The 23,231-nt window shown below is 53.6% G+C and overlaps 1 protein-coding gene across 6 annotated transcripts in view; it reads right to left on the bottom strand.

The window, feature by feature from the left end:
* LRFN2 (leucine rich repeat and fibronectin type III domain containing 2) overlaps nt 1-22,088 on the bottom strand; it is a 177,009-nt gene extending 154,921 nt beyond the window's left edge. For 3 of the 6 annotated variants that reach the window (XR_011996145.1, XR_011996144.1, XM_025990866.2), the window contains exon 1: nt 21,470-22,035. The gene's annotated coding sequence lies outside the window, so the exon portion shown is untranslated. Of the gene's footprint in view, nt 1-17,648; nt 17,817-21,469 lie in introns of all 6 variants that reach the window. The other 3 variants (XM_072731703.1, XM_025990865.2, XM_025990864.2) reach the window with 3 other exon arrangements.
* Nucleotides 22,089-23,231: the final 1,143 nt, after the last annotated feature.

The raw sequence follows: 23,231 nt of genomic DNA on the forward strand, positions 1-23,231 counted from the left end.
TCACCCTACACTGTGTCCAGCAAGGTGCTGGATACGAGATTCAGGTGAGTAATTTTATTAAATGACCACCATCACACTTGGCAATCACGGTCCAGGAGCTGGGCCCGGCACTGTACAATGTATCTTATTATAGGACCTCATTTCATCAGCGTAATCTGTGAGGTAAGACCTCTTTTTTGTCCCCATTTGTTAGGTGAATACATTGAGGCTCAGGGAGGTTAAGTAACTTTCCCAAATCACACAGCCAGTAAAGGAAGGTCCAAATTCAGGTTTATCTGACTCTTAGGCCCAGCCCCATGGCCATCAACCATCCTGTGAGCCAGCTCCAAGAGTGCCTGGTGTCCAGCTGAGGACACACAATATATGCTTTCCATCATGCTCATGACCAAGAGGCAACAGCAATAGTCATGCAACGAACATTTACTGAGGACCTACCTTCTGTGAGCTGCTGCCTGAGGACCTGGGGATATAGGCAGACAAGACAAAGCTTCTGGCCCCATGGAGCTTATTAATCTATGATCTATCCAGTTGCTCAAGCCAGACACCTAAGTTGTATCGCTGATGCGACCTTCCCACTCACTGTGCCTCCAATCTGATCCAGGTATCGTGTAACTATCACCACGCCCTGTTGATTCCACCATTTATGCAGCTCCAGCATCTGCCCACTTCTCTGTATCCCACCTTTACCACCCCAGTCCCAGCCACCATTCTGTCTCTCCTGAATTATTCCCATGGTCTCCTCACTGGTCTGCATCACTCACCCCCACCATCCATCCCTTCAAGCAACTTTCCACCATGCAATTACAGTGAGCTTTTCTTTTCTTTTAAGATTTTATTTATTTATTCATCACACACACACAGAGAGAGAGAGAGAGAGAGAGAGAGAGAGAGAGAGAGAGGCAGAGACACAGGCAGAGGGAGAAGTAGGCTTCATGCAGGCAGCCTAAAGTGGGACTTGATCTCCAGTCTCCAGGATCAGGCCCTGGACTGAAGGCAGCGCTAAACCACTGAGCCACCGGGCTGCCCGCAGAGAGCTTTTCAAAACATAAATCTGGTCCCCTTTCCCTTAAATTACAATATTTCAATGAGTTTTTCCACTACTCCTAGCAAAAATACTTCTTAACTGCCTCTAATGCCCCACGTCATCTCTCCAGCCTTTCCCTATCCCATGACCTCAGCAACCATCTCCATCATCCCTGCAATCATAATGTCCATCCCACAATCCTCCTGACCTCCTCCACTACCTTTGTTCCCATTACTGCAGCCCTCACCATCACAGAAGCATGAGTCTTCGTAAAACACCCCCTCCAGGTGTGTGGCCACGCCAGGTGCTATGTGCAATAATGGAAACAAGCACCCCACCATCAAAGTGCTAACCATTTGAGACATGGACTCAGAAACACATCATCATGGCATCTGTCTGTTCAAGTGAAAGCCTCAAGATGGAACTGGAGTTTCTAGCTTTCCCACATCTCTAAGAAAAGCTCCCAACCTATAGTGAAAGGAAGCAATGCTCTTCCTGCCCCAAGACTGGATGTGTAACAGCCAGGGCCACCTGAAGGGTGGACCCCCTAACACTTATATTCCAGCCAAACCTTGGGATAATGACCTTTGAGAGTGGCTTTAAAGAGAAACATGAAGAGTATGCTTAGAGTAGAAAGAAGTAGGCCCATCTCCTTAAAGCTTCCAGCTTTAAGGATGAGGAAACAGAAGAGGGTCTCCTCTTAATCAATGTCATACTACAAGTCCCTAGGACAGCCAGGCTCCACGGTCAGCCTCTGAGACCCCAGCCCTTAGCCCACCTGACTTTCTAGAGAAAAGGAAGTACAGAAGTAAAACATTCAGGAATAGAACAGCGTCCTGCCACCAGGGTCCTCTTCCCCATGTCCCAGCGAGAAGAGAGCAGGACACTCTTTCTCTGGGCTCCAGACTTCTAGTTATCCTCCAGGCTGAGAGGAAAAACAAAATGATGGACACAGCCTGGGTTGGCCAATGGCATGAAATTATGGGAGCTGCTGATTGAGGCTGCCTTGGCCAAAAGGAGACAAAAGAAATTCTCCCCGATTCTAGGTCCTAAAGGGCTCCAGGGGAAGAACCTGACCACTTTACTGCTTAAAACCAACTGCTCCAAAGCTGTCTGGGTTCTTGGCATCCTCTCTGGGTCCCCATCTTCCTCCTCTCCCCTCCTGATCTCAGTTCCAAAAGAGATGTGGGACATCAGGCAACAGCAGCTAGAGAGGCCAAAGAGATGGAAACCAGAGAGAGAAAGAGGTGGAACTTACTAAACACATACCATGCACTTATTTCCATGTGAGCGCTGATTATTTATTGTTTTGAGGCCTTTGTGTGCCTTGACCCATTTAATCCTATAGTGGCCCATGGCGGGGGGGGAGTGCAGCCTGGCCTGGCTATGGTGGAGGTGCTGGTGAGGGAGCACTGGCACGCATCCCCCAAAGACTCTGCTCCCACCCCAGGTGAAATCCTGGGGTTCTTCTGGAAAATCCCTAACAATTGCCATTGTGTTCTTCAGTGCCCCAGGCAGCCTGCTCGGGAACAGAGATGCCCAGACTAACCAGTCTGCCAGCTGCCAGCTGATCAGTTTACCCCCACAATGTGAAACAAGATTCACTGTTGCCAGGTGCTCTGCTATTTTCCCTCTCTCCTCTCTCTTTTATAAATCCAGTTCTTACCTTGGTCGTTGACAGCAGTCTCCTGACTGTCCCAGTCCTACAAGAAGTGTCAGGTGCAGATAGAGCAGAGGCTTGCCAGCAGTCTGGCCTGGCCTAGGCCTCCCTGGGAAAACAGCTCGGGCTGTCCTTCCACAGCACAGGTAAGGACCCACTCTGCGGTGTCTGTTGTGTACTGTGAAACCCCCGATCCATGGGACCAGGGGACTATGAGCCAGCAGGCAGATCTTGGAGCTCCAAGATGGTATACAGATGGTGGGCAACTGAGGCTGCAGCTTCTCTGTAGCACAGAGACTCACCTGTATCTCAACTCGTAGCCAGAGCAGCTGACAGGCCCCATGTAGGTGTGGGGTAAAAAAAAAAAAAAAAAAAAAAGTTGTTCACATGGGCAGCTGCAGGGCCCCACACAAGATGAAAATGCAGATGCTTTATATCCTATTCTGTCCCGAATCCTTCCCTAACAGTAAGAAACATGGTGGTAAATAAAGCCTGTTGTATCCTCTGAACCCAGATAGCCAATCTACACCATGACCATGGCTGGGGGCTCTGGACTATTTGTTGAGTTTTCACCCCATTTTATAGAGAAGGACACTGAGGCACTGGGAGGTCAAATGACCTGCCCAAGATCACACAGCCAGTAAGGAGCAGAGCCAGGTTGGGGCACCCAGCTACACTGGGTGGCATACAGCATGCTACAGTGGGAAGGACGCGGGTCACTTTATGAGAGCCCTGCCATCCAAAGGCAGCTCTGGGATCCACATCCACCTGCATCCACCTGCAGGAGGACAAATGAACATGAGGATGGGAACAGCGCAGTGGCCAGGGCGTTGAGTCGGGAAGCCTGACCTCCCCCTACAGAGCAGGTAAAGGGAAGACTAAGGCATCTGCTTGAGGGGCTGCTGAGAAGCTTCAAGGATGGGAGTCAGGTGCTCTGAGAGTGAACCAGCCTGGAATGTGAGCAAAAACTGGTACATTCAGATCGCAGGCTGGGAGGGCATCGTGGATGAGGGTGGGTGGTGCCAGGGGCTGTGGAATAGAGACTTGTCACGATGTCCTGGGAGTCTGCCTTAGAACCCAGACAGAAGAAGCCATTCACTGGTCAGGAGATAGGGATTATTTACATCAGCCTGGGTTACATCCACATGCGATGTGGCTGTAGCTAGGGGCAGGGTGACAGGCAGGAATCCTGCACCGACCAGATTTCACTGTTCAGACATGCCAAGGAGGATTAAGCCATTAAATGGGGGACAAGTAAGTGGCCTTCCCTGTACAAGCCAGGCCCTGAACTGCTCTTGCAGTGGCAGACGGCCCTCTGCACTCTGATCCGCGTGCCTTCAACTCCACTCCCTGTAATTCATCCTCCACACATCCACCCAGGCCAATTTCCTTACAGGGAAATAGGACCATGTCATTGCCAGTGTAGAAGCCTTCCAGGCACGCCCCATCCTCCAGCTTCCCCACCAAGCCTAACCTGAGCTCCTTCATATGGCAGGTGGGGCCCCATCCTGGCTTGGCCCTGCCTGCCTGGGGCACATCCAACTCCCTGCCCCGGGCCTCTCTTGCTAGCCCTCTTGAAAGCCTTCGCCCTGAAATGCCTCCCCAGCTGCAGAACATCCTCGCTGCTCTGAATGCCCATTTCTCCCCATCTCCAAGGTTTGAAGCCCTGAGGATTGGAGTCCTGGGAGAGCTTGAAATTCCAATGGCCGGGCCACACCCACAATGAAATCAGACTCTCTTGGGAGCCGGAGTGGAGACATCCCGGGTTTTAAGGCCCCTCAGGTGACTTTGGTGCATAGCCAGGACCGACATCACCAGTTCTCTCTTTAAGCAGCCCCAACCTACTCCCTTGAAGATTCAGCCCAGGTGTCTCATCTAATCATTAAATATTCATTGAGTTGGGCACTGGATATAAAAATAATGATGATAGCTAATATTTATTGAGCACTTGCCACGTGCCAGACACTGTTCTAAGGGCTTTACATATATTAACTCATTAAACCAGAACAACACCTCTGTGAGGTAAAGACCACTTCCATCTACACATGGAGAAACTGGGACACAGAGAGGGGAAGTGACTTCCCCAGGGTTGTACAGCTGGTGAGCCCTGCAGTAGGACCTGCAGGCTGGCGGTCTAAGCACGAGTCTGTGGCTCTCACGTTTTTCACAGGCTGCAAGAGAGAAGCAATCAACAAACAAGCAAATGCCAAGTGGGGAAAAATATAGGGGGGGGGACCATTCTGAATGAAAGCAGTAAGGAACCAGCTTTAGCCTGGGGTGGGGAGTGGATCAGACCATCCTCTGGGAGCAATATTTCAGCAGATACCTAAAGTGAGAGAAGGATCCAACCAAGCCAGGTGTGGGGAAATGGTGTTTCAGGCAGGAGACCCAGTGAATCCGAAGGCTCAAAAGTGGGAAAGAGCATGATGCGCTCTGGGAACTCTGGAAGTCCAGTAGGGAGCTGGGGTGGTGGGCACAGACCAGGGAAAGCTGATGGGACCAGCACCTTGAGGGGCATCTAACAAGTTAGGATTTTATCCTGAGGGCAATGAGTCTTCAGCAAGGCATGCTCACTGTCTAGGGTGGGCTAGGGGAGCCTGGGGAGGCAGGGCCTTCAGGAGGATATTGTGGCCATTTAGTGAAAGGCAGTGGAGTAGAACAGAATCACCTCTTCCTGGAAGCTCCCCTGGTTCCTCACTTCTAGTGGAGCTCTGTTACAGTGTACTATAATTGCCTGTTTATCTTTCGGCCTCCCCTGACAGACAGGGAGCACCCTGAGGGTAGGGACCAGGTCTAGCTGACGCATGTAACCCAGCACCTGCCCAATACCAGGTGCTCAGGAAACACCTGTCATCTGCAAGTGAATGGAATGGAGGCATGCCAGGCTGGCAGCGTGCCAAAGAAGGTCAAAAAGAAGGAAAGGAACCAGGAGAGGTCCCTCTGCTTTCTCCTCCATAGATCTGGGGTTTCATAGACTTTGGCCAGAAGAAGAGGATGTTATACCCCCTCCTCCCCCAGCAAAGCCCCTCACCCCACCCTTGTGGATGAGCACCCAATGGGGAAGCAGTGTCAGCACCATAGGTAATCAATGGCCAAGCCCATCTCTCCCTTCAATCTCCAGCAGGGCAATGTGGAGGGAGCTGGCCCCAGCCCAGACCCCTCCTAAAAGAATAGAACCTCGAAGTTCTAGGTAGTGCCAGACACTTTAAATAGCCCAGGTGTTAAGTTGGTAGTTCAGACACCGGCTGCTGCTCTGGGTTTCCACAATGAGTGTAGAGCCAGGTCTGGCATTGGAGCTTCTGTGTTCTTCCTGCTGCCGCCATCACCACTGCCAGGGGGTCCCGAAAACCATGTGATGTCCCACCTCAGTCCAGATCAGAGGAGGGCAGAGACAAAGGGGTAAAAGGTACAGTGGGGTCACCCAGGTCCATGGCCAGCAGGTGGCAGAGCTGGGGCCAGGCATCCAGGCTTCCAGACTCCCAGCCCGGGCTTTCTCCATGGCACTTTGCCACCTCTCTTCGGAGCACCTGCCCACCCTCACTGCTCCTTTAGGAATGTTCTTGTCTGATGGCACTGAAACTGCCCAGAGCACAGAGCACCACCTCCCAGGCAGAGGCAGCCAGCCAGCCCGGTCCACCAGGGACAGCACAGGCCCCTCCTCACCCTCACAGGCCATTCTGCATTTATGTTTTGCTAATGGGCATGATGCTAAAGGTTGTGGATCCAAGTCCTGGCCCTGCGACACCCCAGCTGTGTGGTTCTAAGCCAGTTATTTAAACGGTCTCTGCTTCAGCTTCCTCACTACAATAGAGAAACCCCAGTGACAATAGTCCTGTGTCCTAGGGTGGTTGTGAGGGTTAAATGAGTTAATAAGCTTATACTGCTTAGAATGATTCCCGGCAGGTAGTAAGGGCTAATCAGTATAAATGTTAGTAAGAACTTAGCAGGACAGAATCAAGGGACCTGGGTCACTATGCACACCTAGGCTATTCACCAATCCATCCATGCCTCAGTTTCCCCATCTGTTATATGGGGGAGTAATTCATCCCTATGTATGGCTCGAGGACAACCAAAAACGCCCAGAACTATGAAAAGAGCTTGGAAGTTAAAAACAAAAGTACCTCACAAGTAGGAAGCTTGATGGGCAGGTGACCCCAAGGCAGATGAAGGGTCCCATAAATCACCCCCAACCCGCAGGCTGCCCGGGTTTTATGGGCTCTAGGGCTCAGGCCACTTTCCTGAGCATCATTCAGAATTTATAGACTCTTGTCACTGTCTTTCCCAATTCTTTTATTTAGTTACTTCAGAAACAAGCCTGGGGTTAATAGAGCTTTTGCTGCCCTTCCAGGAAAACACAACCTGTGATGCATTCAGTCCCCAGTCGGCAAGATGAGGGAGCTGTGTGGCTGGCAGTGTGTTCACCCTGCGGTAGGCCACCTCCTCTACCTGCCAAGGCCATCAAATGACATCCCAGAGCCTGAGCATGAGAACCAGCCCTCTGCATGTGGGGACCCAGTGATGACATAGATCTCTTGCTTTCTAGGAATCCGAACAGGACTCGGCTCGGCTGGGGGCCTCCTCCCACTTATCGAACAAGGAAACCACAACAAGAAGTGCCAGCTGAGAACCTCTGATGAAACCTCATCCTGCATTTGTCACTTACAAGCTGTGTGACGTTAGCTAAGTAACTTGACCTCTCTGAACTTCTGTGTTCTGACCCGTAAACAGGGCAAAAGTACCTACTCTGTCTACTCCACAGGCCACTGGAATGAAGAAACGAGACCATGTACCATGGAGGGAACTAAGAAAAGATACAAGGGGAGAGGTAGCAGAGTGACCAGGAGAATAGGGCACTGGCTCCAGATAGCCCAGGCTCGAATCCTGGCTCAGCCACTTCCTGGCTGAGTGACCCTGAGCAAGTCACTTTACCTCTCTGTGTCTGTCTGTTTCCTCTTTGCTACACTTCAGGTAAGATTATCTAATTCACAAGGTTTGGTGAGGATCAAATAGAAGACTGCCTCCAAAACCCGCCAGAGTTCAGCAAATGTGAGCAGCTAAGAGAAGCACTGGCCCCAAGGGAGGCTAGTGTGGTTGTTTAGGGCAGTGGGAATCAGACACAATTGGGTTTAAATCCTGGCTCAGCCGTGCAGTTTCTTCTGGACCTGAGACTCATCCCAGTAGGTCTGGGACTTCCCCAGATTTAGAAGTGAAAGTCTTGCATCCCAGAAATCTCCTCAGTCCTGGGCAAACAACCCCGTTGCCATTCTGAGCCTCAGTTTCCACATCCGCACAAAAAGAGTGGTAATACCTACTTTGGAAAGGCAGTGAGGAAACCAATGGAGAGAAACCATGTAGATCACGGCACCAGCAGACACCTAATACACGCCCTGGGCCAGACACCATAGCGCTTTGAAGCTCTTCACTCATTTCACACCCGCCACAACCCTGAGGATTCGGTGCTGGTATAAGCTCCATTTCACGGAGGAGGAAACTGGGCTCAGAGGGAGATGGCCTGCCCAAGGTCACACAGCTCACAGGTGCAATCACTGAAATTTGAACCCAGGCTGTCTGGCTCCTGGGCCTCAATCACTCTGCTAGGCTTCTTCTCATGTAACAAGTGCTCAATAAATTATACCAATAAATAAGAAAAAAAAATGCATCACCCCTCTGAATGATGTTCCCAGTTTGTGTTCAGTATGGGGTGTGAGTTGATGATTCTGAGCCCAGGGGAGGGAAGGGAAGGGTCCCTTTACCTTATACTTGACATTTCCTTTGCTAGAGGGCCCTTAGCAGGAGCAGAGGGTGTGAAACCTGGCAAAGCGGTCCCGGCATCCAAAGCTCAGCTTTGAAACAGCAGGCCCACGGAAAGGCAGATGTGCAGGCAAGCCCTCCCCTGAGGATAATAATAATAATAATAAGCCGCCCTCCCCCAGGGATAGCTTATTCCCAGGAAGTCAGGTCACAGCGACATCCTCAGGCTCAGGCCCCATTGCTCACTCTCTTCCCTGCCCCTACGAGGGGCCATGTAGATGCAGATGGCACAGGGCACTTGTGCTTGTCCTAGAAAGCCTGCCTCCTCTTCCCCATGAGAAAGAGTGGGGACAGTGAGCTGAGCTTCCCAGCCTTGGCCAGCTTTGCCATGTGACCCAGACGCAAGCCACAGCAGTATCCCCTCAGGATGGAGGCAGGAGGCTGGGACTATGAGGAGTCTGGAGAAGAAGGGCCTGTGGCTGCAGTCCAGAGTAAAGCCTGTACACCTTCTAAACTTCTGCTCACACAGGAGTCTCAGGCTGCAGAGGGAAATGCTCAGCAGCAGCCCCCCCAGTCAGGGATGGGGCTGGACGCAGCTGAACATGCAGGGCCCCCCGGCACCACCAGCAACCCCTCCAATGCCTGCCGGCCTGCCGTGACCCTGAGAGCCAGGTCCAGCGTGGAGATGGCCTGGCCGCCAAGCAGCTTTGTCTGTGATCGGAGCTGAAGCCCAAAGCAGGAGGGTAAGTGCACGAAGGCAGTTGATCAGGGCCCATGGAGGTCAGGATGGCAGCCTGCTTCCAGGGACACAGAAAAGTAGAAGGCAGGCAGCCAGTGAGCCACCCAGCCGGGGCTTCCACCACCCTCCTGCCCTCCTGCCCTCCTGCCCTCGCCTGGCAGCCCAAATTACAGATACACACTCTGGGGGCATTTCCAGGTGCCGCGAGGGTCCCTGTGTTTCCCTCAGGTGCAGCAAAACGATTACAGAAATTGAAGGTGTGTGAGGTCACGAACGCTTCTAGTAACAAGGAGAAGCCACCTCACCCCTGTCCCCACCCTCCACCTCAGGGATCACAGCATGTGACAACCTGAATTGCAGGCAAGAGTGTAAGCTCAGGAGCCATGTGCTTGGTCTGGAATCCGAGCTCCGCCTTCTTCTCATCTGCTTGACCCTGGCCAAGCTACTTGACTTCCCCAGGCTTCCATTTCCTCACCCATAAAATGAACTAATAGCAGCACCTACCCCACAGAATTCAATGTGGGGAATAAAACTAGTCTATAAAGCTTACATTAGAACAATGCCAGGCCCATCCTAAACATTCAATACCCAGAAGCCATTATCCTGATGGTATAATGTCATATAATGCAATCCAAGCATGACCTGGTCGTTCTACTAGCCTGTTTCCCCACCTTGAGGTAGAGACAGATCTGCTTGCCCTACTTCCTCGCTGTTGTGGGGTCCAAAGCAGATAAATAGAGCTGCAAGCCACGCTTTAAAAACTATCAAGTGCCGTGTCTATGTGGCAGGGGTGAATATGGTACAAGCTCTAATAAATATAAGGTAATATGAACATAATACTAGCAGGTAACAATATGATGTAAGATAATACCCTGCATTAAAAACCAAGTGGAGAGGGGACACCTGGGTGGCTCAGTGGTTGAGCATCTGCCTTAGGCTCAGGTCGTGATCCCAGGGCCCTGGGATCGAGTCCCACATCAGGCTCCCCGAAGGGATCCTGCTTCTCCCTCTGCCTATGTCTCTGCCTCTCTCTGTGTGTCTCTCATGAATAAATAAATAAAATATTAAAAAAAAATAAAAAATAAAAACCAAGTGCAGAAAGACACAAGACAGAAGAAGAGAGGCAGAGAGTGGCGGAGAGAGAGAGGGACCACAAGAGAGGCCTGGGTCTGAAGATCGGGGAATCAATGTTGTACTATAATTTAAAAACTAATATACAGTAAATAGCAGCCTGGCACCACAGAGCAGCCATGTGGCAGGATGGCGGGCCTGAGAGTCCTCCCAGACCAAGCTGGGCCAGCCACCAGTGCCCCGCCAGCCTCCCCTGAAACTCATGATCCACTGTTCTCTCCCTGCTCAGGTTGGAACCATCCACACCTGCAGCGCCTCCCAATTATGTGCCATATTTACATGGCACATGATTTATGGACCCAGTGGATCACATAGGCCTAGAAATGAGGTTGGGGCCTGGATTTCTTCCCTGGAGAGAGGGGGCTTGGGATGGGACTTTGGTTCTAGGCAGTCAGATTTTGCAGCAGGAGCAGCCTGGAGGCCCAGGCCCCAGTTGGCTTCCAACCCCCGCTCTCTTCCTGAGGCTCTCACCCCCTGCTGGCCTTCACTACCTCCTTGACTCCCATCCCCTCCTCATAGTCACGCACCCACTCCCTACCATCATCCCATGTCCCACTCTAGACACTGACCCCATCAACTATTCCCATATATCAACCTCCCCAGAGCTCCTGAAACCCCACTTCACAAGCATCCCTCTGGGCCCGGTTTCTCCCCGCTGGAAGTCTTCATTCATTCTTCTGTATCTGGGCTCAAGACTCATTTTCCTGCCCCAGATGCTTTCCCAGCTCCTTCAGACCAAAGGATCCAGGAGGTTCCCTCTTCCTACTACCAGGGTGGGCCGTGGGGCATGGGTATCAGAGGCTGGTGGGACAGGAATCATGAACACTTCAGAGGAAGTGTCTCTCTCGGGTTTTCTCTTCACATATAGACCAGGCTGAATGAAGGGTCTCCTTCTGACAGAAGTTTCCCCAATCCAGGCTCCACAAACCCCTTAGGACTCCCATCTGATCCCATCTCCATCCCATCCCAGTGCATTCGTAACAGTCTCAAAAAGATCCAGATAAGTATGTCCTGTGGCCCTGCCACTAACTCCCATCCCCTGAGGTATACTATCTGCTTTCCCCTGAGCCATGCTATGTAGACCCAGTCTAAGCATTCCACGGCATGGAACATGACGTGAACTTCACCCCACACTGGGCCTCATTTCCTGGTGATCTGATCCCAACACCAATAAGGACCAGGTGGGAGGTCCAGTTTTGAACCCACTAGCCATCTTCACCCAAACCTTCCCCCACCAAATTCCCCTAACCCCTCAGCTGAACACAGTGTGTCCATGAAGTAGAGTGGAAACCCCCAACTGGACCAGCAACCACTTTAGTAACCTCTGTGCCTCAGTTTCTCCTCATGTGAAATGGCTATAATCGTAATGTCTGTCCTGCCTGCCTAGTAGGGTTTCCAGGAGGGTCCCATGGGATCATGCGGAGAGTATTATGAAATTCCCCAAGTTGCTATAATATTTAAGGGGCGCTCATTTGAAAAGAGTATCAGTTAAGTTGGTCTATAGTGTTCTTCTCCACTCCTAGGAGAATGCCATTATTATACCCACTATGAATAATGACATCTACTTCTACAGCACTGTGTGCTGGGCACTGCTCCAAACACTCTACATATAGTAATCTGTTAAACGTTCCTAACAACCCTATGTGGTGGGTACTATTATTACCCCTATTTTGCAGATGAGGAAACCGAGGGACAGAGAGGAGCCAGCTTGAGTTCACACAAGCAGGAAACAGGATATAGCATAAACCCTATGGATGGGGGAGGGGGACAAGTGCACACATGCTCCTACATAAAAAGGATGCTGTGTCCCCATGGTGTAGTGGCTAAGTGTCCCAACATAAGGCGCCATGTTTATCTGCTCCAGCCTCCTCCTCTTTGATGCAAGCAGCCCCAGATCAAGGAGCAGGCCTTTCCCCATTGGAGAAGGCTTCTCAAGTGTCAGGAACCTGCCTGACCCACTTGCAACTCTTTCTGTGCTCCTCCCTGCCAGCAGTCAATGCCCAGATTCTTGCCCATGGAAGGCTGGGCAACTGTCCTCCCCCCAGCATGATGGCCCTCATCTGTCATGTGCTTAGAAGCCGTGACTAGACAGAGGGTCCAGGATTTATGTCTATTCTCAGGCCTCTCATCGCCTCCCCTTCTTGCCAGCTCAGCCCCTGTGACGCAGGTAAGCAGGCCAGGAGGAAGATTACATGGTTCCTTTCGGGCCAGCTGCCCCTACACAGGACCACAACTGCCAAATCTCTTCATCCAGTTAGTCTGCATTTGGGTGAGATGGTAAGATGTCAGCTTGGTCATGGGGCGGAGGAGGGGTCTGGGAAAGCAGTGCGAGAGAACATTTTTTTCTTTTCTTTTCAGTGTCAAAGAACATTTCTCAAGTGGTCTTCATCACCCTCCCCCCACCCCGCCACCATCATCACCATCATCATGGTCTGCAGGTGTGTAGATCACCTGTGACCCTCAGCCGAGTCCTATGCAGACACACACATGTGCACACATATGTGACGGGAATGCAGGTGAGGGAAGGCATGAGAAAGAAGCCAGACTGAGAAACACCCCCCCCCCATCTCTACTGCGTCCTGGAGGTCACAGGCAGGGCTGGAAAAAGCATAAGAGGATCACTCAGATGGTGGACGTGAGGGGGCTGCGTGTACATGCGAGCTGGAGAGATGATTCATCTTTGCGGCACCCGGCCTGCTGGGCAGCACACAGTAGGCGTTCAGTAGCTACTTGCAGAACTGCACTGAAATCTGCGAGGACTGCAGACCAGCCAGACACGAGAGGGTTGGGTGACTGAGCATGGGCTTGGTCACCAGATGCTAAATTCCCAGGTTCACCTGAGGGCTGGAGGCAGCTGGAGGGGCACGCTGGAACAAGTGAAAGGAAGCCTCATTCCCAGGGCAGGCAGCAAAGCCCAGAACCTACAGCCTCAGGAGCACAAAAGCAAGTGAGTTGGGACCCTCTCCTGCCCCCTCTCCTAGCTCTGTGGAAAGGAGGCAGATGGGGGCTGATGTGCCCATGAGGCTGATGGGGGGCGCCACTGTCCATTGCTGCAGGTTTGTGTGAACCAAAGCTCCTAAGAGCCGACTGACAGGCGAAGGACGGATCAGTGAGCGGCCACATGCGTGCACACACTTCCCAGCAAAGGACAGGGTGCTCCAGTGCCAGCTCCATCACCCCATGTAAGCATCCCTGGGACCCCGTTTTCCATGGTTCACTCAGGGATAGACAGAGCCTTCTGTTTCCCAGGGATGTCCTGCAGCAGGCACAGGGATGGATGTGAGTGCACTGTGGCAGTTCTGTTGTGACAGTGAAACGTTGCATGGCATCTGAGGTCTGAGTTCTCATCCTGAGATGAGAGACTAGCCCTGTGGCCTTCCCCCTCTGAGCCTCACTCCTTGTCCAAACAGGGAGGAGGGCAAAACCAGGTGCTGCCCAGCTCAGAGACCCATAGGGACTACAGGAGACCATGCACAGAAATGTTCTTTGTCAAGTAGCCACTGCTCTGCTAACACTGGATGGCCTGTGTCCGTGTCTTTGATGGAGAAGAGGCAGCAGTAGACAAAGGGAGCTCATGCTAATGTGTGTCTATACATGTGCATGTCTGTACATGGGTACGAGTGTGGGAATGTGAACATGTATGAATGTGTGCATGTGCAGGTACGTATGTATGTAAATGCGTGCACAGCAGGTGTGTCTGTGTGTGCACATGTGTATGTATATACAAGTATGGCATTGTATGTGCACACACATGTTTATGTGTGTGAATGCATAGGTGTGCAGATGTATGAGTGTTTTGAGAGTGTATGTGCAAGTGTGCATATAAGCAGGCCTGCTTGTGGTTGTGTGTACACATGTGAGTATGTAGGAGAGAGTGTGTGTGTGTGTGCACGCATGCATGTGCTAGAGTAGGGGAGGAAGGAGGCACTGGCGTTCGCACTGAAGCCCTGGCATCCTGGCATTCAGCACTGAACTCAGTAACCTAGTTACGGGATTTGGGGCAGGTTAGCAGCAGGCAGAGGGCAGCGGGCAGAGGGAAACATCAGGTCAGCACTATCTGTGAGCTCCCCATGAGAAGGAAGCTGGAGGACAAGTCATTTCCAGAGCCTGGGTGGCTCAGCAGAGGTATCTTTACTCGGGCAGATCCAGGGACTTATAAATCAAAAGATCAAATACCTAAACCATAAGGGACTAGAGGAGCCTCAGGCCTCATCACACAGGCAAGAACAGAAAGGGAGATGGGCGGCCCAAGTCACTGGGCAAGATCCTGGCAGGTCCGAATGGAGAAAACTCATTCTAGGCTCCCCTGCGCAGTGGGAAGTCTGATACGACCAGCCCTGGTGTTTGTGCTATAAGAGGACCTCTAACCTTTAACCCCATGACCCCAGTCACCATCCACCCTCCTGCCTTTCTGCCCCAGCAGGACCTATGTGGTGTAACGATGGCTCCTTTATATGTGTGTGGGGGAAAGGGGGGGAGGACACTGAATCGAGGTAGCAACTTTGCCCACCCTGCAATCTTCAATATCTTTTTAGAAGGGCAGGGCCTCATCTTATGGCCCTTGTTTGGGAATTAGCAGGGGGTTCCAGGAGCTCAGAGAGTCAACAATGCCTTTACCCTCACGGCCATCATTCTGGACACTCCTACATCTCTCTTTCATCAGACTCTGAGATCTAAGCTGGATCCTGAGCTGAGCTCACTTCCCCAGCTCCTCCAAGTCCTACAGGCTGAGTGACCATATGTCACTCACTTTGAGTACCAGAGAGAGCCATGTAACAGCAAGACCCCGTTTACAGCCTCAGTTGACCCTTGAACAACATGCAGGCTAAGGGCACTCACTCGCCACACTGTTGGCAATCTATGTATAGCTTTTGACTACCTCCAAAACTCAATTACAAATAGCCTACTGTTGACCAGAAGCCTTCCTGATAACATCCATGGCTGATGAACATATATTTGTATGTTACATGCATTATATGCTGTATACCTGCAGTAAAGCTGGAGAAAGGAAAACGTTATTAAGAAAATCATAAGAGAAAATATGTTTACAGTACTATACCATATTTATTGGAAAAAAAATCCGCGTATAAACAGGCTGGTACAGTTGGAGTCCCTGTTGTTCCAGGGTCAGCTGTACTAGGTACTCAGACTCCTTTGGGGGACCAAAGTAAATCCCCTCCACAGACTTACTTGAGAACCAAAATAAATGCCCTCCCCTAGTTTATTCTAGTAAAGCTGCCTTAACAGGGCACTAGATCGGGAGGGATAGGTGAGGTGAGCACTAGCTTTGGAGGAGGGAATAGGCAGTGAGTCTTAGGGAAGGAGAGATGGGAGGACCAAAGTGATATTGGGGATCTGAGTTCAGACAAGAAGGAAGACCACTGTGTGCTGGCCTAGGGCAGAGTGGGATAGAACAAAGGATGGGTTGGGAGAGATGACCCAAAGGAAGGGAGGCAGAGGGTCACCCAGCATCCTGCTTCTCATGTTGCTGGATGCACCTTGGCAGACTGACTGGCGCTCAGCTCCTTCCGGCGGATAGACTAATGCTGGACATGCTGATAATAAACACATTGAACTCTAAAGAGCCCAACTTTGGGATTTTGCAGCCTCTCATGTCCCAGCGTGGCCCCGTACCTACAGGACTGCTGCAAGGATTCCCAGTGTCTACGGCAGACAATCCTATGCAGATTGATAAATTACAAGAGCTCAGTTTAGTTACTTAATCCAGCTTGACACAGTTTTAAGACCTAAGCCTTGTCTCTCCAGGCTCAGTCTGTCCCTCAGGCCGGCCTGGTCCCCATTAGCCTTGGCCCTTAGGGGCACTCAAGAAAGCAGGCACAGATCTGTTCAAACCCAAGGCATCCTGGCCTTCTGTTGCTTGGAAGCAAGGCCACGTATAGCCTTGTGTCTCTTCTCCAGGACCTCCACCCCGTCTATACATTCTGCAGATACAATGCACGGAAATCACCCGAGAAAAAGTAAAGATGATAGATCACGACAGATAGAGACAACGTTGCTCCTTAAACTTGCCTGCTGCATTTGGTCTGGATGGCTTAACAACTACTGACCCAGCACATGGCTGTCTCTGCTCCTTGCCTTCTTACTTCTCATCTTTTGGCCTTCTGTTCAAAGACTAGCCTTGGGTTTGGCTAGTTTTTTCCAACCCAGCCCCCACCTCCACTTTTGATAAAATAAAGATGCCTCTTCAGGAGATCTGGGATGGGATGGGGTTTGCATTGCTAGCCTGCTCCCTGGAGAGGCTGATGCTTCTGGCCCATGGGCCACACCTGGGTAGTGACGTGTCACAGTGAATCTGCCTTCCTCACCACTTCCTGGATTCTCCCGGCCTCATTATAATACACTTTTTTTCTAATCCTGGTCTGTTAGCCCTGAAGCATGCATTTCTCAACGGAGGCAACAGCGCCCCCAAGGGGGAAAAATTTGTTCTTGAGAGGGGTGAAATAGATTTTATTTACTTTTTGTATATAAGGCTCAGAGACACCTGCAGTGCATAAACACATATACAGTATACAGTATACCTGTGGTATTAAAATGCATGCAGAGGTGCAATTAGGGGGAAAAAATGCCTCAGAAGGCTCCTCGGAGAGGGGAGTAGTAAAAAGAAGGTCCGGAAACATCAGCTTAAGGAAAATGCCTTCTGTCTAATCCAATGCCAAAGCTACACTGATAGCTGGCGGATTACAAAAGTAAACGATGTGTTTGTCAATGTGTCCCTTCCTAGCTGCCTGCCACTGATCCCTTCTGGACCACATGCCCTTCTGCAGGTTCTGTACCCTCCCTTTTCCCAAAAAGCACAGTGCCCACCTGGCTGGGCTGTGGCTTGATTGGTTAACCCTAGTCCCATATGAAACTGATACACTAGAGCCCACCTTCTATTCCCTAAGAAGTATTACATGTAACATTTTAGTTACTTGGTCTCAATTAGGAAGGGGTCACAAATACAACCCGAGTGCCAAAGCTATTATTCACTGTATGAAGTACATTCACACATGTCATAAGCATTAGCATCCCGATTTATCGGTAAGGAAATGAGGCCCCAGGGCGTAAAGAGATTTGCTCCTCACTCAAGTCACACATACAGCAGAGTTGAGTCCCCTGACTCTCTGTCTGGTGCTCACTCTAAGGTCCCATCTTCGGTCCTACCCACAAGGACGGTGCTGCCTGTTTCAGGGGGAGCTTATAAACAAGTGGGAGTGAGTGGGCAGAGAGGCCCACAGAGCAGGCTGGGCTCACAGGGTCTGCAATGGTGGCTCTGAAGCCAGCCTCCCCTGGAGGCCAGCAGGACTTGGAGAGGTATGGGCCCATGGTGCCCTGTGCCTCACCTGCGGGGAACGGCAGCACAGAAGAGTTCAGAGCGTGGGTTTTGAATTCAGATAGACATGAGAGTCAAGCGACCACTCTTGTCATGTATTAATGACCTGGCAGGTCCCAACTTCTCTGAACTTCAGTGTCCTCCTCTGTAAGGTAGAGGCAGCGATAGTGGCAAATTCCTAGAATTGGGAGAATTCAATGAGATAATAATATGAAGCTCTTAGCATCGTGCCTGGCACATAATAAGCAACCAAGAAATTGTTTCAAGGATCTGGTCCTGACAGAATTTCTCAGAATACTCATTCTGCTTGTTCAGTACCCTACTCCTGAAGCCTCCTGAATCCCCAGTAACCTCTAAGACTATAAGAGAAAGCAAAATCTCCCTTCTATGGACTTCTATGGGCTTTTGCTGTTCCTGAAATCCTTACCTCCTCCAAGGAGCCCTCCTGATAGCCCTGACTCTGAGTAGTCTGGACATGGCTAATCTCCTTGGTCCCCATCTTCATATATGACTGCTTGCTCCCTGAAAATACCTTTCCTTAGGCATGCCCATTATGGTTAGAGCTTCTTCTCCACTCCTAATCTAGTTGGTTCATTAGTCAGACCCTGCTAAATACATACTGGGTCTGAGCCTCTCTCCTCGCCTGGGTGTGACCCCCAACTCTGCGGATGGGACCCAGGTCAAATCATAGGCCCTGTACAGACCCCAGCAAGAGCTGTGCCCACTCACTGGGTCTGGACCCAACACTATCCTGGTGAGGTGATTCTTGGAACAGCAAGAGGCAGAAGCAGAGAAGAGAAGGCAGGGGCCAGGCAGGTTCTTGGAGATATTTCACACTCAAGCCTCGGGTAGAGAAGGATGACAGATGACACTTGTAAAACACAGAGCCTGTGCTTCCTGAGCAAACGGGCATGACTGTAAAAATCCACAGCAAACAAGGAAGAGAGAGAAGCAGGTGCCACAGCCCCAGAGGTAAAATTCGCCTTCCGAATATCAATTGCCGAAGTTTTCTGGAGGGCGTTCTAGAGTCTTTCAATGATCAGTTTATAGGTGATGGCATCAAACCCCCCTGGCTGCTAGTTGGCTGGGGAAAGCTAGGGGTATTACCCTCATGTCTCTGAGGGCCCATTTCCCCTCCAACCAAACCCTCCTCCAGATCTGAACAGGGGCTTGGGGAGCACAGGGACAAATATGAGGTTGTAACACATCTGCGAGGAAGGTACTATTATTTTCTTTCACCAAAGGAGAACACAGAGGCTCCAGTAGTTAACGAAGTTGTGGCAGAGCCAGAATTTGAACCCAGGGCCTCTAGTTAAAGGTTCCGTTCCATTAAACACCAACTCTAACCCTTCAAATAAGTTGGGCCCTAAAAACATCAATAGTGTCCCAAGAAAAATCACAAAACACTCAAATTGTTGCTTTTGTCAGGGATCCAATTCCACTTGGCTATCTCTGGTGGGTATTTTGCTCCTCATCTCTGTTTTCAGTCTGGCGGCCCACCCCCCACCAGATAGAGAATGCCCCGCCCCCCCCCATACCAATAATGGTGGCTCATCTCCACCTTAGCCCAGGGCCTTTCCAAAGGGAGGAGAGGCCCTCCTCTACCCTGCTGGCTGGAGAGACTGGACAAGCCTGACACTTGGGGCCCAGAACCTCTGGATCCTTGGTTTTACTTCAGAGCTGCCGCTGAGCCAAGAAGCGGATTTCCACTCTAGCCAAACCAGAGCTTGGGTGGCCAAAAGGCTGCCAAATCTCCCCAGTGGCACCACCTACCTCATCTGCATTTCCCACCCCATCCAACCCCTCCTCAGTCAAGCCTCCGGAAAGCTCCCAGCTCACCCTTTCAGAGGCCACACTCCCCAGCTTCCCAGATGTCTGGGCCTGGGCAAGAAACTGGTGCCTCAGAGAAGCAGGGAATTTGAGGCCCAGCAGCCGCCAGGCGGGCACCCCGTCCAGTCCAACCGGCCAGGAGCTGCAGCTGGGAGCCGACCTCGTGCAGAAGCAGCGCCAGAGGCTGAGACCCAAATGCCAAGTTTGCTGTTTGTATTCCCCAGGGTGAGGGCAGGAAGATAAGTAACCATATTCCTGAACAGGAATTCGACCAGAAACTCTAAATTGAGGGCTGGGCAGGGGGTCTGAGCAGACGCATGTGAGAAGCTGGAAGAGAGCCTGCTGGAAGGCAGCATCCCAGCCAGAGTCAGAAGGGAAAGACGACATCCCAGCATCAGCAGAAGGGCCCGGGCAGCCGGGCAGCCGGGCAGCCGGGCAGCCGGGCAGCCGGTGTGGTCCTCCGGTGTGGTCCTCGGAGGCTGACAGCTCCAAGAACAGGCCCTCAGGAGGTTTCCTGTGCAATCCTGACCCTCTTCAGCCTCCAGAGTACCCCACACGCAAGTCCCAAGCTGGCTGGGTTCCACCATGTGTGTGACTCTATGAAGCCAAGGGTGGCAACCAGCCCGGGGGAACAACCCCAAGACCTCAAGACCGGGGACCCACACTCCCAGTCTCTGCACAGTGCCCTCCCTCAGCCTCCCACCATTAGTTCCAAAGGGCTACCCATCCCCCCTATGAACAACAGCCCACCCAGAACCTCATGCCTGCTCCCTGGAACTTCATAGCTCAGAGCCTGGCAGTTCCCTCCCCAGCCTTACTCCTCCCCAACGCGGGGGTCAGTTTCCAGAAGCAGCCTGCGCCTTCCCCCAGCCCCACAAGGCCAATCAGCCCATTGCAGCCACAGCGCCCCCCCCCCATAAACACACACACACACACACACACACACACACACTGTGGGAAGGCAGGGGGTCGGCATCTACAGCCTTGCCTTGGACTCCAGCTCCCTCTCCCCACCAAATGTCTATCTGTCTGTCTGTCTGTGGTGTCTGTGATTCCCAGCGTGCACTTGCCGTCAGCCTGGCTCTGTCCCTCTGCAGTCTCTGCTCAGGCTCACTCCTCATTCTTTCTCAGGCTTTGGCTTTCGGGGGCTTGATCTCCCTTGAACTTGCTGCCTATGTCCTTTGTACTGGGGTGAGGGGAAGAGGAGCAGGACACCTCCCGGCGTTGCCTGGGGTCTGTGCAGGAGCACAGAGCAGTCCATCCCTCTCCTTCCTCCCCACTCAGGCCAACCTCAGAACCCGGGTAGGGCTGGGTGGGAGACAGACCTACCAACCAGGCTTGGTTAATGCCAGTTTCCATATTGCTTCATCATGCCATTCTGATGCCCCTAGCTGCTCACACACAACCCCCCTGATCTCCCCGCCTTCTGCCTGAGGCCAGGACAGGGCCCTAAGCCTGCCCCCCCCCCCCCCCCCCGCCTCCCCAAACTGCAAGGACGCCTGCCTTCCCTCCACGAGCGCTGAAGCAACCCCTCGGCACCCAACCCAGCTCTACCCCACCCCACCCAGCCCACGGAGCGCAGGGAGCCCTGGCGTCCGACCCAGCCCCCAGCGACAGCTCGAGCCAGGCCTCTCCTACGGGGAGATGCAACAGAGTGGTCTGGCGGCAAAGTTCTCCTGCTGCTTTCAACGCTGCGGTACACCTGAGGCTGCCGTCTCCCCCTCCGGCTCGCCGGCCTCGCCCGGACCCACTGTCCCCGCTCCTCGCCAGAGTTTCACCCCCCACTCCCGGGAATGAGAGAACGGGAAGGAAACCTCCGCGGTAAGGATGGGCGAAAGAGAAAGTGCCCGCCGGAGTGCCTGGGTGAGGGAGTGCTCAAGTGGGAAGGGAAGGGACGCGAAGTTCCCGGGGCTCCCCCGCGCCCCCGGGGCGCTTTCAGCCCGCGCCGAGCTCCCGCAAACACCCAGACGCGGAGCCGCGGCGGCGGCGGCGGCCACTCACCTGGGCGAGGCAGCATCTACCCCCGGCTGGGAGGCTCCGAGGCCGGCTCCGCGGGGCGCCCGGGCTCCCCGGCTCGGCCGCGCATCCTTCCCCGCCCGAGACGGGCTCGAGCTAAGCCCTCCGGCTCCGGCGAACGCAGGAGGATGGTGGCCTCGGACGTCCGCGCGGGGAGAGCCCTGAGCCGCTTATCCTGTTGTATCCATGGCAGTCGGCGAAGAGAAGGGAGGAAAAAGCACAACTTGTTCTCTTCTCTTCCAGGTTAAAACAACAACAACAACAGCAGCAACAAAAAGATAATCCCCCCAGGAAGACGCCGGCAGGATCCTCCAGACCCGAGACCCCGGGCCCTCCCGGGCACCTCGGGCATCTGGACCGCGGGGTGTCTCCAAGTTCAGACGAGCCAGCCGGGTGCGCGTGTGCGCGTGTGTGTCTCCGCGAGAGCGAGCCAGGCGCTCACACCCACACGCACACACACAAACACACTCCCCCGCGCTCCGCGACTGCGGCCGCCCCCCGCGCGCACGCGCCCCCGACACACACGCGCGCGGCGACCGCACGCGCAGACCCGGGCGGGAGCGGGGCCGGCGCGGGGACGGCGCGGGGACGGCGGCGCCCGGGAGCCCCGGGCCGCGCGCCCGGTCCCCGCCGAGCTCGCCGGCGCCGCAGCCCCCAGTGGCGGCCGGCGGAGCTGCAGGCGCCGGGCCCGCCGCCCAGCGCACCCCCTTCCGCGGTGTGGGTCTACACCGCCGCCGAACCCGGAGGGATCCGCTGGGAGCCGGCCAGCGGGCTCCGCGGCGGAGGGAGGCAGGGAGGGCGGGCGAGCCCCGGGAGCCGGGAGGGCGGGCGCGGCGGCCCCTGCGCAAGGCGAGGCTGGGGGCCGGGACCGCGCCGCCGCCGGTGCCGCTGCCGGTGCTGCCGCTGCCGCTGCCGGTGCTGCCGCCTCCCGTGCGGGGCGCGCCGCGCAGCCCTCAGCCCGCAGCCTGCAGGACCGACCCCCGCCGGCGGGCCCGGCTCGGGGGGGGCGGGGGGGGGGGGCTGGGACCTTCGCGCCCGCCCCGCCCCGCCCCGGGCCCGGCCAGCCGCGGGCCCCGCATCCTGGCGGGGGACCCGGGACAAACGAGCGCCGGGAACACGCACACGCGGACTTAGACTTTCCGGGAGCTCCGCGGGGCCCGTGAGGTGTGCGTGGCGCCCGCCGTCCGCCCAGCACCTCTGCAGCTCCGGCCTCGTCGGATCCGCCCAGCATCCCCGTCTGACGGGGGAGGGAGCTGAGGACCAACAGACTGAAGCGACCTGCCGGCGGCCCGCGCCAGGGGCCCCCCACTCCAGGCCGACCGCGGGCCTAGCGCGGAAGGGCTGGGTCCGGCCAGGCTCTCGTCTTCCTTTGGTTATCGTCTTTGCCCACCCCACTAGGACCAACAGCCAGTGCCTGGCAAGGCTGGACTGGGCTCTGCTTTACTGGGCTTCCCAAGAGGTGCATGCACCTGTCCCACTGGAAAAAAAAAAAAAATGAAAATTTGAGATTCCTGCCTGTACTCTAGCTGGTTATAGATCCAGGGGCAGGGGAAATGTCTCAATCCAGCTCTTCTCTCCTAGTGGCTCACACCTTCCGTGCACCTGTCCTAGATACCCACGGGGAGGCACGTGTGGCATGTGGATGTGTCTCTGCAGCCCAGGATTGGCTCAGCTGGATAAATCTGTAATGCAAGACCCTGCCTCCTACTGTCTGTGCACACAGGTGGGTACAGATTGGCAGAAGCCC

The sequence above is a fragment of the Vulpes vulpes genome, chromosome 1, assembly GCF_048418805.1.
Source record: "Vulpes vulpes isolate BD-2025 chromosome 1, VulVul3, whole genome shotgun sequence".
Classification (NCBI taxonomy): domain Eukaryota; kingdom Metazoa; phylum Chordata; class Mammalia; order Carnivora; family Canidae; genus Vulpes; species Vulpes vulpes.